This window comes from Lathyrus oleraceus, chromosome 1, assembly GCF_024323335.1.
Source record: "Lathyrus oleraceus cultivar Zhongwan6 chromosome 1, CAAS_Psat_ZW6_1.0, whole genome shotgun sequence".
Classification (NCBI taxonomy): domain Eukaryota; kingdom Viridiplantae; phylum Streptophyta; class Magnoliopsida; order Fabales; family Fabaceae; genus Lathyrus; species Lathyrus oleraceus.
This window is the reverse complement of record NC_066579.1, coordinates 344,013,419-344,031,603: the sequence shown is the minus strand read 5'-3', so window position 1 is coordinate 344,031,603 and position 18,185 is coordinate 344,013,419.

Genomic DNA, 18,185 nt, shown 5'->3' with positions numbered 1-18,185 from the left:
TAAAACTTTTTACACTGACAGTGCATAACAATTAATCTCAATATATATATATATATATATATATATATATATATATATATATATATATATATATATATATATATATATATATATATTTAAATTTTTTTTATAATATTCAATGTTTTTACTTTACCTTTTGATCTGAAAAAGAATAAACTTAAATAGATAAACCATACTGCTAATTAAAAAAAATTGTTTTTATTTACAAAATAAATTCTTTTACATCAAACTATAGCAATGTAAATATTATATTAATTGTATGTCAGTTTAAAAAAACACTTCTAAATGAAAAAATTCGTAAAAGTATTTAAAAATAAAAGATATAAGGCAATATTGAAAGTCTTTTTCATTAGGTTAATCTATTTTTACATATAACTAAAAAAAAATTATAACAAATAAACATGTTGAACTGTAATGATATGAATTACCATTATTTAAATGTAATTTTTTAATGATCCTTTTATAATAATAGTTTTAAATAATATTAAACATATATTTAGAATATATTATATATTAATAATATAAAACATATTCTAAAAACATCTTATACTTTAACTTTTTAAAAGAGTAATAAACAACTTTTAAAGAAAGTTCTTTTTCATTAATGGATTGAAATCGGGACTAGATAGTTCTAATTTTTAACAATATTTTTTTAATTTAGAAGTTTAAATTATGAAAAAGGTTTGGTTTATCTTTTTTTAGATTTACATTTTTTTGAGTGGTTTGGGTGTCCCCTGTTTTTGGTGTAGCTTCTTTCTTATTTATTTTTTGGACTTTATTAAAAAAATACTGAATTGAAAAATAAAATAAAAATAAACATAGAAATCAGAATGTTCTTTTAAATATATTAAATGATTTCATTTATTCATATCTTTTTCTATTCATATATTTTTCATATTAGAAAAACAAATTAATTTTTATTATCAACTTATAATAAATGTTTAGCAATAACTATCTAACTTTACTTTTTATTCAATCTTGATGATGGACTAAAGAATTGGTTAATATATTTTCGAGTAAGTTGGTATGGTGAAATTGATAGATATCCGGTTCTTGGGAAGCAATGTTAGAGCATCACAATTCGAGGGGCGACAAAGATCTTTATCATGAAGTCCATCTATAAAAGAAATTTTAGAGAGGGAGTATCCCTAGTAAAAGTAAAACACTTGAATGAATGTTCATAAATACATGAGCATAATGTTGACTGGGGAGTTACAAATAATTCTAACTATAATAATATCATAGATAAAGGGTCTTCCAAATTATGGGTAGAAGTGGTCCTTGATATGTTCACTTTAACCAATGACGAATATTCTCTTTTTAGTATTCTATCAAATATTCGATAGATGTAATTCCTACTTTTTTCAGGCAAGTCTATCCTTGATATGCTTATCTTAACCGATGACGGATTTTCTTTCCTTTGAGTTTATCCTGGATATGTTCACTTTAACCGGTGACGAATATTTTTGGCTTTGAGTTTATCCTGGATTTTCTTTCCTTTGAGTTTATCCTGGATATGTCTCCCTTTTGGTCTTCTACCCAGTAACCGGTAGTTGTAAATCCTATTTTTGGCTTTCCCCAACAGTTTATTCTTACCCAGTAACCGGTAATGAATACATCTCCTGGTTTCCCTCAGCGAGTCATCCTTGATATGTTTACTCTAACTGGTAACAGATGTCCTCCCTGTCAGATTTTGTTATCTCCTTACCTAGTAACCGGTAATGGATAGTACATTTCTGCTCCTCCTGTGTTGAAGATCTTTTCTTCCCCAGTTGAGTTTGAGTGCGCATTTCCTTAGTGAAATCGTTGTTTCCTGTTCGATTCGAGTATTTCAGCTTTGTTTTGATTTACCTGTTTCCCCTGCAGGTGTTCCTTTTGTTCCCCGGCTGATTCTTTCCATTGATGGAATCCCTCGAGTCCCCCATTTGTTTTAAGTCGTAGCCTGGCCTACGCAAAACCCATTATCCCCCCAGAGTCTCTGTCTCCCCAATGAGTTTTCCTTAAGAAATGCATTATACTTATGTGGACTTTTAGTCTCTTCGGATTCTTTTCCTTTGTGGCAACATTTCCCCACAGAGATTATTTTAACATTTCATATCATATGCATCATGAGGTCTCTTAGGGACCAAAATTTGTCTCTATATGTTGTTATTCAAGCCCATTCCACTGAGTCGACGCGAAGATTTTAACCTTCATCTTCTCGGCTAGAATGTCCTTAATTAGGGGCAGCTGTAAGACCCCAATTTTGACCCTGAGATCCCTCATGCTATCTCATCATATGCATTGGCATTGGGGTCACATCTTGGCATCCTCCTTACCCCTCATTTATTAGGTTTGTATTGAGAGAGATCACCAAGCACCATTTGATTGTATCATACTTTGTATTTTATCATCTTTACTAACCAAAATACCAAAAATATGTCTTTGTATACACTAACTCTTTTGTAGGTAGGGCATGTGCTCACCTTTGATCTATCAAGCTCACATCTAGGGTTTAAGACCCTCATTGAAAGGATCTCAATAAAGAATAGTTTACTATGGCTATAAGCATCATATATGAATCTCCATGAGCTTCACATGTTATTTTGATCAAGAAATCATCAAGAGTTTGAAGGTGGTTTGCCTTGGAAACCCTAATTCATCTAGGTATCTTATGTGACTTCTTCAACAAGCTCCTTCAACAATTTATCAAATACCTCAAGGGATACTTAAAATTCCATCATCTTATGCATATTTGATCTCCCGTGAGTCCCAAAAGTCAAGATAATTGCAAGCTAGCAAGTTGGTTGATGGTGGTTGCCCAGAGGAATTCATCTAACCAAAGCTAGGGTTCCCTAGACCCTATCTCCTACAATATTTGTCATGTGAAAATGATTCCAAGATAAAAGTTACTCTAAATGACATTCCAAACAAATTTCATGTTGAGGTCTAGAGCTAGGTTTGCCTGGAAAGTCATTTTTTATGGTGAAAGATTATAGGTCATTTTGTCTAAACCCTAATTTGGAGGTCAACTTCCCAAGACCATAACTTTCTCAATTTTCATGAGATGAAATATTTCCAAGTTGAAAAATCAAATTCAATATGTCTACTTCAACTTTGATGTTTGAAGGAAGATCAAATTCAACTTTTATGTGCATATGATATGAGGATACATTGTAGGTCATTTTGGACCAATGCCATTGAACAAGTGATTTTCCTCAACTTCAAAAATGCATAAATCCTTTATATTAAATCCAAATGAGGTCAAATTTGTGACCATTTTGAAGAAATTTGAGAGATATACAACTTTGGTGAAGGAACCTTTTTCATTTGAAGCTCACATAAAACGTTAGCCAAGGTGGAATAAGTGAACTTATGGCTTGACACTTAGAATATTTTTTGACATGTTTGGTTTTCCCAACTTCCACCTCAAAATTCATCATGATCCATGCTTCACATGAAAAAGTGTTCAACATGAAAGTTGTTCCTCTTGATCTAAACTTTCCAAAAAGTCCAACTTCATCCATTTTGGATAAGGTTTGAGTGAGTTGCGCATGGCTTGAACATGAGTGATCATTTGGCACAAATTGAACTTGGAACTTCCATACACCAATGCATAGCTTTCCAACATGATCTCAGCAATGCTTGTATTCAATTATGGATCAGAAGAAGTGATTACATGGGCCTGTACACGCCCATGCACCCATGCAATGTACATTTCTATTTTTGGAATTCCATTTCAAGTGTGCAAATATCAATTCATTTGGCTATAAATAGATCCCCTTGCCATCAGATTAAGGACCCTGCGCGCCAGCTTTGATCCCAAAACATCAAACCCTATCATTTCAAAGGATAATCTTGATAATTTACATTGTAAATTGAGTTTGAATCTCATTGTTTTGAGATTCAAATCTCTAAGGGTCCTGAGCTTCTTATCCATCCAATTCCAATACATCAAGTGTCCTGAACAAGATCAAGAGCAAGCAAGAGCAAGACGAATCGAACACAGACCTGCATTGAAGGTATTTTCTAGAAAACTTCATCTTTTCGATTCTCACTCAATTCTCTATAATTCTCTTGGATCTTTGGTTGTCTGAAGTCCTACCAATGTAGGCAACAAGATTGAGTTGCCTAGAGGTCAAATCGAAGCAACTCAGATCACACACCTCAAAGTTCAACTCCCTGTATCTTTCAATATACTTGGAGTTAGGAGAAATTGAGGCCAAATTCAAACTCCTGAGCATTTTTACTTTAAATTCATGTCCTTCTTTTTTATTTTGGTGATGGTTGTGAATGAATCAGTCCAGTGAAGCTCGCCGGAGAAGGAGACCGGAGCTTTGGCTCCAGTGGTGAGTTGGCATTCATCTAATCCACATGATCCATTTAAATGTTCTAATATCGCGCGTCGAAACTGATTACCATTTGTACAACGTTTTGACTCGTGACCATGGTGGAATGCGCGTTGGCAGCCACTTGATCTGCCACCTCAATTAATGAGGGAGATCAAGTGTTCCACGTTTTTTCTTATTTTCCGATTTTCATTTTATTTGGTTTATTTTCATTAATTCATATTAATTTTAATATTGATCTAAAAAATATGAGAGTTTCACCAAATTTTTTTAAAGAAATTCGTCTTTCATTTTCTGAATTAAAATTATTTTTTGGATCATTATTAATATTTTTCATGATTTAATTGATTTTGTGAATATTTTTAATTGTTTAAAAATACTTTTAAGTTCCTAAAAATTATGAAATTTTTTCTCCAAGATCCTTTGACCTTGTTGGACCTATGATAAATCTCATGGCCATTTATTTGTTATTTTGATGAGGTTTTAGGAATTTGATAAGCCATAATTTCATTTAATGCATATTTTGATTGTTTTTAATTGTTTAATTGCAAAATAAATTATGTTGAGCATTTGATATTGACTTGTGTTGTTGGGCCTTGGTCAAGGTTGATTTGACTTTGTTGAGTTAAAATCATTGGATTTAGGGGATTGATGAAATATACATTTCATCTCCCAAAATGAATGAATGATTTTAATTTGATAAAAGTCCTCCTTTGACCAATTTGTGTTGATTCCATTTCCCCTCCCCCTTCATCTTGATCCCATTCTTTTCTCATTCATGTCATGGACCTATGATATCTCTATATCCTAAAGTTAGTTGATTGCAAAATCAACATAAGTGAGGATGAGATTAGGTCCACCCCTTTTGCATATTCTTTTTAAGTGTGATATGTTTTAGGAGCATGGTTCATGATACCATGTATCTAACATGCATTAACACTAAAATTTCTATTGCCTGACCTCAAATAGTTGTGACTTCTACATAAGTCCAATTACGATTTCTTAACATAGCGCTAAATTGTTGACACAAAAGGCATAACATTCTAGTAAGTGAGATTGTAAGTCTCCTCTCTTTCATGGTATTGTGTGGAAACTTGGCATTTTTTCCTTCCTTTGGAAGATGTCTTGGTTCAAGGATCCATGCTTGTGACAAGTGGGTTTAGTGTTCTCCAAAGAATGACTTAATCAAAACAAAAGCAAAAACAACACTAACTTCTAATCAATTAACAATTAACATTTAATTTTAAGCCATTTACTTTTATGCACTTTAATTTTAAGCCTTTATTCATCTGCCATTATTCATACCATTTAACTTGTGTACTTCAATGTCATTTTCACTTTGCTCATTTGAGCCTTATCTTGTGATTATTTTGTGATTGTACATACTTGTTTGTGTTTGTGGTCTTTTGACCTTAATGTACATAATAACAACAAAAAACCCTAAAAGATTTTTGTGTGGACTGTTGGTTTGCTCTGAGACATTGGACTTAGAATTAGGCAACACTCCCTATGCAAAAGGACTTGGCCAATGCCAACTTTTCTGAAACCAAGTGCTTGTGAAGTAAACTTTCATCTGAAGCAAGTATTGAGATCCCTTTTGAGTTCATTTGCTACGTGGTCTTGATGTAAATTTTATTTTAAACTAGTGTCTAATGCATATCTTTGAAGTCATCTGATACATGGGGAATCATGAAGAAGATCATGGAGTTGCTAAGCTTGAATGTGGCTATCTTTATTTGATGTCTTGTTCTTCACCTTGCTATGTGTGTATTTCTATTGCTTGATTCCAAAGTCCAAGGGAAATTTGGGTTTCTATATGACATTATTGTCTATTGGATTGCAGCCCATTGGTCAGATCTTTTCAATTCTTAACTTTTAAATTTGTGCTTAGGATTAGTCTCTTCATCTCCTCCCCGCTTCTTTAATTTCAAAATCTCTCCCTCCTTTTAAAAATCTTCTTTGCTTGTGTTTTTCTAAACTTAGACCTATTGCAAATTAGAAACCTTGGCCTTATTGTAGCACCTCAAATTTGCCTTCCTCATTCATGCATTCATTTTTTAGGTCATTTAACATTTCATATTGCATTTCATCATGTCAATCAGAATTAGCTCCAAGAGGATGTCATCCAAGTCACTTTGTGGGTTCTATCTGAAGGATCAAGCTTAATGGGCTCAGTACAGTTCAAAATTCAACTATGAAGCCAAAAGTCAACTGTTGGTCAACTGAAGGTGAAATGGCCAGGGAATGACTTGAGTTACTTCCAACATGTTCAAATAGGGTCTATTCATCACTCAAAACGTTAATCTTGAAGGAGCAAAAGTTTGTTCATGAGCTGTCATGCTCGCTAGGCGAGGCCCACGCGTTTTGAAATATATATATATATATATATATATATATATATATATATATATATATATATATATATATATATATATATATATATATATATATATATATATATATATATATATATATATATATATATATATATATATATATATATATATATATATATATAACGAAGAAAAAAAACAAAAAAAAAACGAAAAAAAAGAAAAAAAAACGAAAAAAAAAAGAAAAAAAAAATATAACAGAAAAATCTTGGACTTGGACCTCTCTCATTTGAGCCCACAAAGCCACGAAAATCAAGTTATAAATCCTGAAATTTCAGTAAAGGAAAAAGAAAAGAGAAGGAGAATTGGTGAAAGCTGAAAACACTCTGAGGTTTCCTTTGAACAAAAGACTAGAGAGATTCTAACTAATTCAGAGCAACCTCCAGAGACTGAAGGGAACTCATCTGCAAAGAACCAATTCCCTCTCATATAAACCCTAAGGTTGTTCTGCAAAGCCAATGGTGCAATTCAATTTCAATCGATCTCTCCAATCAGTAGGTACGTCATGTCTCGATGTGTGGATCCTTGCCCCTGACTTTGAGTTTTGATACCCTTTTGATGCATTTGTTTGACAAGAGGTTTAGGCCTCCTATCCTTGGTTGCTTTTTGTGAGCTTTTTGTGAACTTTAATGGCATGATTCATGTGGTTATATTTTGATTCTCTTATTCGGTGCAACTCTTGATTGCACCCCACCTTGTTATTCTAACCTGTTTGTCGAGTTTTTTTTGTGAGGACTCACATGAACCTTGAAGAGATAACTTGCTTGGTATTCCCCTTTATTTGTGGGATACCATTTGGAGATTTATTCCGATTACCTGTACTGACTTGCTTTCTTTGATGGTGCCAGCCTGAGAGATCTCTGGGTTTCTTATTTCTTTAGTTGTTGTTACTTCGGATCTTTATCCGTGTGGTAGATCTCTTGATCTCTTTTACATCTTTCCCGTATTTTACTGTTTTCTTAGCTGAAAGACCTCGATAGGAGGCAATGTTTTTGTGTGTTTACTTTTGTGCCCAAAGACCTCCAAGAAGAGGCACCAGTGCTAAAGACCTCCATGAAGAGGCAATTGACGGATAAAAGGGATTAGTAGTCAATCCCCCGTTATTCAGTGTGTCGTTCTTTAAGATCACACTACGTGTCGATGCTTCAGAACAAAAGCCCAAGATCTTTTGTCCGGTCAGTCAGTGGAGAGGGTTCCACCTTTCTTAATCCCCACTTTTTGTCATGAGCTCACCCTGTCCAGGGTTAAGAGCTATGAGGTCTTATCCTCATTACCCGTTTGATCTACTCACCCTGACGTTCAATGTTAGTGGTTAAGAGCCCATTTGATTACCTTTCCATGGCTTGTTTGTCGAGGTTGATATGACCCCTCTTGACTAAAGCCCTACCTGTTGGTGTAAGCCCTAGAGGCCAATACTTTTGGTACTTGTATCGAATTATTTAAAGGCATTTTCTTTATTATGGTTGATTAATAAAGTCCCTGGAATAGATAGTCCGTTTAATGTATTAAGTGTGACTTAATCATGAGAACACATTAAACATAAGGACACTATTCTTAAAGTATCCGTAGTCGAGCTTTAATGTGAAGTGGGATAACGTTAAAGCATTAAGACTATTATGTTTGTAGACTGATGATCACATCTCATGGATCATGGATAAAGAGTTATCAAGTCTTAAACATAAGTATGAATATTAGGAGTAATATTTATACCGGATTGACCCGCTATGAGAATACTATATAGAAAGTTATGCAAAGTGTCATAAGTTATTCTCATGGTGATAATAGTGTATACCACTCTTCGACCTGAAACCACTATGGATCCTAGATGTAGAGTCGAGTGCTTTATTGCTGATCCAACGTTGTCCGTAACTGGATAACCATAAAGACAGTTGATGGGTACTCCACGAAGCATGCTGAGGGACATGAGTGTCCTAGATGGAATTTTCCAATCCTGCGTAACAGGATAAATGTCTATGGACCCAATATTGAACTTGACAAGGGTGACACGGTCTATACCTTGTGTTCAATATAGACATAAGGGAAAAGGGGTAATTATACACATAATTATTATCACAGGAGGTTTTGTCAGATCACATGACATTTTCGTGACTTGGGTAGCAGTGATGTGTTGCTAGATACCGTTCACTGTTTATTATGTTAAATGCGTGATTTAATATAATTGTCAACGCCGTGAAAACCTATAGGGTCACACACAAAGGACGAATTGATGAGAGATAGAATAATTAAGGAACATCGTAAGGTACGGTGTACTTAAGTAGAATACGAAATATGGTAAGGTACCAAATACTTAAGTGATTTTGGCATTTTATGAGATATGGGCCAAAATGCACTTAAGTGGGCTTTTTGGCTTGAAGCCCACACAAGTGGTTCTATAAATAGAACCCCTTGGGTAGAAGCATTGTAACTCACTGAGACAGAAAACACAACTGAAGAGTTGGAATTTCGTATCTCTCTCTCACTCAAAGCCTTCATTCATAACAGCTAGCACTGCGATTGAAGGAATTCGTTCGTGTGGACTGAGTAGAGACGTTGTCATCGTTCAACGTTCGTGATCGCCCCGTGGATCTGTATCAAAGGTTTTGATCATTATCAGAGATCTGCACCAAAGGTTTGAATCGCCACAAGAGGTAACGATTCTATCACTGATCATGCCCATTCGTAAGGATCACTAAATGGAGAAATTTTTTATATTCCGCTGCGCCTTGGATGGCTATTCTCCAACAGTGGTATCAGAGCCACTTACGAAACCATGAATCTGATAACTATTTTTGTTCTGTAATAATATGATTAAAGACAGAATGAATCAAAGGTTAAATTGAGATCGATCAAGTTACATATATGTGATATATGTAATCCTGATGCAAAATACATTATATATGATATAATGTTCTCGTTTCGTTCATTCAAACCCTCGATGATTGTTTTCCTTTGAGCGATCAATGGCCATTTGCTTCTTGATCCGACATTAGTATGATGAAGCAATGACGTGTTGATCAATCATACTGAATTAACAATCGAGATGTGTTTGACTGTCTGAAATTGGTGCATCAGGGTTAGTGACGACACAAGGGTTGTGTTGTCAGAGAGTTATGCGATTGGGGTTTGACTGCACAAGAGTTGTGCTTTCTAAACACCTTTTGGAACAGTGTTAACCGGTTAACGCATATGGTTAACCAGTTAACGCAAGGCGAAATAATTTTTTTTTGAGTTTTTAACAGTGTTAACCGGTTAACGCAAGGCAAAAACATTTTTTTTTAGATTTCAAATAGTGTTAACCGGTTAACGCATATGGTTAACCGGTTAACGCAAGGAAATTTTCACCCATTCGGCTAACTCAGTGCTTTAAAAGTGTCAAGTGTTGATACGAAAAGCGACATCGATTTTAAATGAATTATTCATTAAAATGTGATGATCGGTCGTCGAAATTTAATTTGATTTTAATTAATTAAAGGAATTAATAATAATAATAATAATAAAGTGTTTATTATTGTCTTGTGGTGATCGGTTATGGCCTTAGTTTTCCTTTATTCTGCTTTGGATTTTTAAAATACGACCTGCGTGTCGTGCCTCTCTCTTAATCTCCCAAATGTAACTTCTTTTCTCATCTCACTCCCTCGTATGTAAAACGAGTTTCTTTCATGTAATGTAATGATATGAAGAAAGCAAAGAAGTCAGTGCCAAAGGAGGACAACCTTGAAGATCTTGCTTGGAGAAGCTTAGATCGTTGTAGGTTAGCTTAGGTTCTCTCATTGGCTTGGGAGAACAACTGCGCTAGGGGCCATAACTGTTTCATTTTGTTTGAATGTATGTTGATGCATGTGAGAGACGGTTTATATGATAAACAAGCCGGTGAGATCAGAAAAATTGCAATTCCCTCAAATTAAATATTAAGTTTATGCTTTCCAAGTTTTAACACTCATCAAGACTAGTAATGGATAATGTAGGTTTCGCCTACGCGAGGTGCATGATTTATATATTAGTAAGGTGCGATGGAATAATTGTAATATCCAACTGTTAAAACAATGGGTTAAACTTAACTAAACAAATTATAATAAGATTATATATATGTTTAGAAGCAAGAGTTGGGAATGATCCATATGATGGATTGGAATAAGGAGTTATTCACCCAACTGAAATTTTCGAGAGTTGTATGAGATACAATTGGAAGGAGTTCCTACCTAAATAACCTAGTTTTGTGTAATCCGCCTACGCGGACTTAGAACGAAGTGAAATATGGATCTCGACCCACTAGAAAATCTTCCAACGGGATTTTCCGAATCAGATGATGAGGGTCATTTGTTTTGAGTAAAATAGTGGGAGCATATTTAATTAAAGTCCTAATTGAATATGTCAATGATACTTATATTTTCATTAATCCTTATGTAGATTAACATGACAGCAAACACCTCTAACAACATCCTGTGATCAATCCTTGATAAGGAAAAAATGTCTGGGACAAATTTTCTGGATTGGCACCGAAACCTGAGGATTGTCCTCAAACATGATAAAAAGTTGTATGTCTTGGAGACACCTGTTCCTGAAGAGGAACCTCCTAGTTCTGCACCTAAGGCAGAAAGAGATGCTTATAAGAAGCATGTCGATGATGCCAATGAAACTGCTTGTCTCATGCTGGCTACCATGAACCCAGAATTGCAAAAGCAACATGAGAACATGTCAGCGTTCGATATGATCGAACACCTGAAGTTTCTCTATCAAGAGCAAGCAAGGCATGAGAGGTTTGAAGTTTCAAAATCCCTTTTTCAAGGCAAGTTAGCTGAGGGAGCCCCTGTAGGTCCCCATGTACTTAAGATGATTGGGTATGTGGAAAACCTTGAGAGATTGGGTTTTCCCCTCGGAAAGGAACTTGCCACTGATTTGATCTTGCAATCGTTGCCAGATAGTTTCAGTCAATTTGTCCTAAATTTCAATATGACTGATATGGACAAATCTCTTCCTGAACTGCTCGCCATGTTGAGAACTGCCGAGCAGAATCTGAAGTCAAAAGGGAAGTCCATTTTGATGATCGGAAATGGAAAGAGACAGAACAAAAAGGCCCACTAAGCAGAGTGATAAGGGGAAGGGCAAGGAAGTTGCCAATCCCAGATCCACTGCTGCTTTGAAGCCTAGTGGAGGCATAGCAAAAGAAGGCACCTGCTTCCATTGCGGTAAGACCGGACACTGGAAGAGGAACTGCCCAAAGTACCTGGAAGATAAGAAGAATGGAGTAGAGACTTCAACTTCAGGTATTTTTGTTATTAATTTATCTACTTCTGCATCATGGGTATTAGATACTGGATGCAGTTCTCACATTTGTACAAATGTGCAGGAACTAAAAAGGAGTAGAGATTTGGCAAAAGGTAAAGTCGACCTACGAGTTGGCTATGGAGCAAAGGTTGCTGCTTTAGCCGTAAGAACTTTTGTATTGACTTTACCTAGTGGTTTAATAATTCAGTTAGAGAACTGTTATTATGTACCTGCAATTAGCAGGAATATTATTTCCATTGCTTGTTTGGACAAGTTTGGTTTTTTCATTTATAATAAAGAACAATTGTTGCTCAATTTATTTGAATGATATATTCTATGCTACTACACAAATGAACAATGGACTATATGTCCTTGATCTTGAAATGCCTATTAATAACATTAATACAAAAGGGTGAAACCTAACGAGTTAAAACCAACTAGGTAAGAATATTAAAACTCTTCGATCAGATCGAAGTGATGAGTATTTAATCCTAGAGTTTGATGACCATTTGAAAGAGTGTGGGATCCTATCCCAACTTACTCCTCCTGGAACATCCCAATGGAAGGGTGTATCTGAGAGAAGAAATCGAACCCTGTTGGACATGGTCCGATCCATGATGAGTCACACCAATCTTCCAAACTCCTTTTGAGGACATACACCATTGACATCAGCTTACACACTTAACCGTGTTCCATCCAAAAGGTTGAAAAGACACCATATGAGATATGGAGTGGTAAGAGACCACATATGTCTTACATGAAGATTTGGGGTTGCGAAGTTTATGTGAAACGACAAATTTCAACTAAGCTTGAGCCCAAATCTGACAAATGCTTATTTGTGGGGTATCCTAAAGAAACAAGAGGATATTATTTCTACAATCCTTCTGAGGGCAAAGTGTTTGTCGCTCGAACTTGAGTTTTCCTAGAAAGGGATTTTATTTCCAAAGGAATCAGTGGGAGGAAAGTAGAACTTGAAGAAATTCAAGAATCACAAAGTATCGATACACCTATTGAGGAATTAGAGCAGGAAACACAAGTAGTTGTGTAAGAGCAACCTGCTCAAATAGAACAAGACCAGCGTAGGTCAGGCAGGATACGTCACCTACCTGAGATATATGGATATCTGATCAAGGTGATGTATTACTCATGGATCAAGATGAGCCTGTGACCTACTCATGGAATCTTCGTTTTGATGAAATAGTAAAACTGTATGATTCATCAAGAACGAAGATGAGACTTGTGTCTACAAGAAGGTTAGTGGGAGCATGATCGTATTCCTGGTATTATATGTAAATGACATATTACTCATTGGAATCGATATCCCTACCCTGCAACAAGTAAAGTCTTGGTTGGGGAAATGCTTTTCTATGAAGGACCTAGGTGAAGCAGCCTATATATTAGGAATCAGAATCTATAGAGATAGATCACAAAACTACTTGGCCGAAGTCAGAGTACATACATAGACAAAGTGCTGAGACGCTTTAATATGAATGATTCCAATCTGGTTATGTGTTTTGCTTAAATGGTGGCACTGTGAGCTTGAAAAGTTCAACGCAAGATACAGTTGCTGATTCTACAACTGAGGCCGAGTATATTGCTGCCTTAAGTGCAGCAAAGGAAGCTGGTTGGATCAATAAACTTGGCATAGTCCCTAGCATTGTGGATCCCATTGGTCTCTATTATGATAACAATGGTGTTATCGCACAAGCTAAGGAGCCTAGATCTCACCAACGATCCAAACACATATTTAGGCGTTGTGCGAAAATATGTAGAGTACCTACACTTGACAATAGGATTGACCCATTAACAAAGCCTCTTGCGCAGCAGAAGCATGATGGCCATACTAGATCAATGGGCATACGGGGTATGCCTGATTGGCTCTAGTGCTAGTGGGAGATTGTTGGTGTAAGCCCTAGAGGCCAATACTTTTGGTACTTGTATCGAATTATTTAAAGGCATTTTCTTTATTATGGTTGATTAATAAAGTCCCTGGAATAGATAGTCCGTTTAATGTATTAAGTGTGACTTAATCATGAGAACACATTAAACATAAGGACACTATTCTTAAAGTATCCGTAGTCGAGCTTTAATGTGAAGTGGGATAACATTAAAGCATTAAGACTATTATGTTTGTAGACTGATGATCACATCTCATGGATCATGGATAAAGAGTTATCAAGTCTTAAACATAGGTATGAATATTAGGAGTAATATTTATACCGGATTGACCCGCTATGAGAATACTATATAGAAAGTTATGCAAAGTGTCATAAGTTATTCTCATGGTGATAATAGTGTATACCACTCTTCGACCTGAAACCACTATGGATCCTAGATGTAGAGTCGAGTGCTTTATTGCTGATCCAACGTTGTCCGTAACTGGATAACCATAAAGACAGTTGATGGGTACTCCACGAAGCATGCTGAGGGACATGAGTGTCCTAAATGGAATTTGCCAATCCTGCGTAACAGGATAAATGTCTATGTGCCCAATATTGAACTGGACAAGGGTGACACGGTCTATACCTTGTGTTCAATATAGACATAAGGGAAAAGGGGTAATTATACACATAATTATTATCACAGGAGGTTTTGTCAGATCACATGACATTTTCGCGACTTGGGTAGCAGTGATGTGTTGCTAGATACCGCTCACTGTTTATTATGTTAAATGCGTGATTTAATATAATTGTCAACGCCGCGAAAACCTATAGGGTCACACACAAAGGACGGATTGATGAGAGATAGAATAATTAAGGAACATCGTAAGGTACGGTGTACTTAAGTAGAATACGAAATATGGTAAGGTACCAAATACTTAAGTGATTTTGGCATTTTATGAGATATGGGCCAAAATGCACTTAAGTGGGCTTTTTGGCTTGAAGCCCACACAAGTGGTTCTATAAATAGAACCCCTTGGGTAGAAGAATTATAACTCACTGAGACAGAAAACACAACTGAAGAGTTGGAATTTCGTATCTCTCTCTCACTCAAAACCTTCATTCATAACAGCTAGCACTGCGATTGAAGGAATCCGTTCGTGTGGACTGAGTAGAGACGTTGTCATCGTTCAACGTTCGTGATCGCCTCGTGGATCTGTATCAAAGGTTTTGATCATTATCAGAGATCTGCACCAAAGGTTTGAATCGCCACAAGAGGTAACGATTCTATCACTGATCATGCCCATTCGTAAGGATCACTAAATGGAGAAATTTTTTATATTCCGCCGCGCCTTGGATGGCTATTCTCCAACACTACCCACGTATGTTTGAGCCCCCTTGTTGGCGTGTTTATTTTATGCATGTTTGTTTTGTATGGTGTGATCGTCTCCCCATAGGATTGCTAGGCTTCGTATAGTCTCTCGTTTGCATGTCAATTAAGGTAGCACGGTTCCTTCGTCTAGGACTTCCTTTTTGTATGAGTATTCCTAAAACAAACAAACTCATTGATTTTTATTCTCCTAAGAACACGTTAACTCATTCTACTACAAGTGAGTAAGTCTCCAAAGGTCGAGCATCCGGTAGATTGTGTAGTAACGTCATTCATCACAAAAAGCAAACAAATAGGTTAGCCGAGCTACGGTGCTCTGATTCTCAATCCTTCTTGAGACACGTATGTAGCAGGGTAGGGCCTGTGCGAGCAATAACTCTTTCTTTTCCCTACTTTGATTTTCTCTCTTTCGCATTGCATATAGGACTTTTTATACACACACTTTAGACATAAATAGCAATCGTGGATCCTGTGGAGTACCACAGACGCGAAGGGGTGCGATAACCTTCCCTTCACGTAACCGGCCCCCTTACTCAGTTTTCTTTGGTTCGAGACTTTGTTTTATCCGTTCCCTCTTGGTTATGCAGTACTACCTTTCCCTCCTCTTGGGATAAAAGTACATAGCTGGCGACTCTACTCTTTTTTCCTCGCCACCTCTTTTCGCGTTTGTACTTGGATTCGAGAAATCCGGGGAGCGACACTTATGCCATTTCATTTTTTTAAAATCTTTTCTTAAATCAAACTTGTAAATAAATCTAATCATATTGACTTAAAATTTTTCAAAAGACAAAAAGAACCAACACTCATTCAAACCTTTTTAGGCCTTTTGTGCCTTTGTTAAACTTAAACTTTTGTTAAAAGCAATGCATCCACTTTGAAATTGATACCACAAACTACGAGGTTTTGATCCCTCATTTTATGTTGGTACGTAGGCACAAGTCCGAAGGTCTTGTCAAACAAAAAAATATTATTAATGAATTCTTTTCTCATCCCTCCACTCTATTTATTGCAAACATAATTTTGTACAAAAATATATATGCACACAAAAAAAGGCTCCCTAGGAGTACCTAGGACACTTTGGGTGCTAACACCTTCCCTCAGTGTAACCAACCCCCTTACCTGTAATCTCTGGCATTTTATCAGTTTTGATTTGAAAACTTCTTATCTTTGGGTTTTGTTCGTACTTTTCCTTTTTACCTTGGAAACAATAAAAGCGCGGTGACGACTCTATTTTTATTGACGTCTAGCTTATCCATAGCTTGATCATCATAAATTTACCGCTACAATGGCGTCTCAATCTCGAGGGGGAGCATTGTGTCCGCCCTATAAACTATGGAAAATGGGGTTTCCTTGGTATTGGATTATGGTGTAGTGTGGAACAACCATAGTACCTCATGGAGCAGTTCCTCCCATAGACCTTTGGCGTCGTCTAGTTTCTTCTTAGGTCCTTTGAGAATTACCTTGTTCGCTGATTCAGCTTGACATTTGGCTTGAGGGTGTACTACGAAAACAAATTTTATCTGCACGCCAATTTCTTTGCAAAATTCAGTGACCATTGTAGCGGGGTATTCGTTACCATTAGAGATATTGACTAAATCTAAGGTAAACCATACAAGTCGAGTTGCCACCGCACTTCTATTTATCCAAAGGAATGGTTAGAAAGCGAACAAAAACCTAAAAGTTTTATCGAATCAAAAACTAGTAAAAATGTCAGAGATCGGGGTAAGGGAGTTGGTTATGCAATGGGAAGGTTTTAAGCACCCAAAACATCCTAGGTACTCATAAGGAGCCCTTTTCACATTTTGTTGCAAGGTTGGTATTTTGTGAAAATTTATTTGTGCAAACATGATTGAAGAGATGATAAGAGAATATACAAGTTATTTACATTTTTGTGTTTGGATGGATAAACCCATTGCCTACGTACCATCTTAAAAAAGATTAGGATCAAAACCTCATAGTTTGGGGTAAAAATCTCAAAACAAGTTGGTGAATTGATTGGTCTAAAAGCCTTAAGGTCTTTTGTTATCCAAGGGAGAAAACTCAACCTAAAACCACAAATCCACCATGTGAGGATAGCTTCAACTTGCTAGTGAGGGGTTAGCCCTATAATACGCATGGAAGACTCATTGTCCATCACTAAGGATATATGAGAGTATTACACTACCTCAAGGATAACTCAAACCTAATAGCTAAAGGTTATGAAATTTTTTGATTAAGGAAGTGGCCATTGAAACCACAAAAGGTATTTGAATGAGTTATATTTACCAATGAAAAGTATGTACAAAATATGGTCAAAGTTGACTTAGAAGTTCAATTCAAAATAAGTGTTATGAAAAGAAAGTTTGAAAATCAAAAGCATAAGGCTTAGATTTCTAATGTTTGAAAAGAAGTGTTAAATATTTGCACAAAAGTTTTTGGCTTGGGTTAGAGTGGAGGGAAGAAGAAGAATGGCTAAAGTCCTAATCATACAAGAGATAAGGGATAAGAAACAAGACCACAAATGGAGTTCCTCTCTTGAGATCATATTGATGATCCAAGTAGCTCCCATCCTTTGGAATATGCAAGCAAAATAATTGTAAGCTCAAACAATCAACATAACCAAACAAGCTCCTTAGGAGATCCTCAAAGTATCTTGTATCTTTCACTTTGGATGAACATGACAATGGTTCTTCAATTTGAGCTCTCATATGATTCCCTATCACAAGAGCACACACATCAAAAGTTTTATGAAGAAAATCAAGAATGGACAAGAGTGAGTTTAGAGGTTTGGTCCATCTAATCCATCTTCACCATTTAAAGTCCTTTTACTCCAATTTGCATAGGGAAAGTCCTAGAAACTAAGTCCATTTGTCCATTTCTTTGCATTTGGTCCACAACAATCAAAACAAAACACAAGCACAATAATATA